This window comes from Trichechus manatus, unplaced genomic scaffold (assembly GCF_000243295.1).
Source record: "Trichechus manatus latirostris isolate Lorelei unplaced genomic scaffold, TriManLat1.0 scaffold00025, whole genome shotgun sequence".
Lineage (NCBI taxonomy): Eukaryota > Metazoa > Chordata > Mammalia > Sirenia > Trichechidae > Trichechus > Trichechus manatus.
Window position 1 is genome coordinate 23,648,649 of NW_004443961.1, and position 1,789 is coordinate 23,650,437.

Consider the following 1,789-nt stretch of genomic DNA (forward strand, 5'->3'; position numbering starts at 1 on the left):
ATTTGATAAAATTGAATATTAAATCTGGAGGTGTGAACCATGTGACAACTTGAAAACAAAAGCATACAATTTGGAATCAAGCTACTGAAAATTAGAAACAAGTGAAAGTATGAATTTTTATTATTAAAATGTAAATATGCAACACTTTATGTACAAACTATTGAATCAGAAACTAATTTGCCTTGTAAACTTCCACCTAAAGCACTATAATTTTTAAAAAAAATTCTAATTTCAAAAGACTAAGCAAAAAGATTATCAGCTATATTTAATCATAAGACATTAGCTAAGTTAGTTAAGTTTCTTCAATAGACTGCATGCACAATCGAACATTCCGTAACTATGGGTGACTAGGTTTGCTTTTTTCCTGATGTTTTTATAATGCAAAACCCCTTAAGCAAAAGTTTGAAGAATCTATGAATAGGTTTTAAGGTTTTAATTATTCAAATTATATATCAATCATTTTATTTTGTGTATACATTAACTAAGGAGTATAGGATTTATCAAAAGTTTCAAAAACAGTATCTTAAAAGGACATTATTGGTATGCGAGCATGAGCAAATACCCAACTAGGAGTCAGGGTTAAGAAATAAATCTAGGTAAACAGATGGGGGGAAAAAAACAACTTTAAAAGACAAAGAGAAAATCTTTAATGAATATTCTTGGAATAATTGCATAGCAACTGGGAGAATAGACATCTAAAGAATTCATGCTTAGTTCGTAATTATATAAACATTTTCTAATGGAAAAGAACAGTTATCAGATCTGTGGAAAAAATGATAGCATTCTGTTTTTTTTCCACAAAGAAAAAGACTGTAAGTTGTGAATATGTGAATGTTTAAAACTTCTTTAAGTAAAAAATAACAATACAAGCAAAAGCAAACAAAGCACGCGTTTGTACTGTTCTATTGCTGTGGAGTTGATTCCGACTCACAGTGATGCTATGGAACAGACTAGAACTGCCCCATAGAGTTTCCAAGGAGCACTGGTGGAGTTTGAACTGCTGACCTTTAGGTTAACAGCCGAACATTTTAACCACGGTGCCATCAGGGTGGGAAAGGGGTAATGTATAATATTATATAAAATCTCAAAATGAAAATTAAAACAGAGCTAAAGGAACAGGCCATAACAGGGAAATAAAATCAACAGATAAATATATGAAAATATCACCAATGTTTCTAGGAATCAAATAATTGCCAGTTAAATCAAAACTGAGTGCTATTTACATTACACAGATTACAGGCATACCTCAGAGATATTGTGGGTTCCATTTCAGACCACCACAATAAAGCAAGTCACACAAATGTTTTGGTTTCCCACTGCATATAAAAGTTATGTTTGCACTATACTATTGTCTATTAAGTGTACAATAGCATTATGCCTAAAAAAATGTACAGACCTTAATTTAAAAATACTTTATTGCTAAAAATGCAAACCATCATCTGAGCCTTCAGGGAGTCAATCTTTTTGCTGGTGGAAGGTCTTGCCTGTATGTTGATAGTTGCTGACTGATCAGGGTGGTGGTTGCTGAAGACTGGGATGGCTGTGGCAATTTCTTAAAATAAGACAACAATGAATTTGCTGCATCGATTGGCTCTTCCTTTCATGAACGACTTCCCTGTAGCATGTGATATTGTTTGATAGCATTTTACCCACAGGAGAACTTCTTTCAAAATTGGACTCAATCCTCTCAAATCTTGCCGCTGCATTATCAACTAAGTTTATGTAATATTCTAAATCTTTTGTAGTCATTTCAACAATGTTCACAACAACTTCACCAAGAGTAGATTCC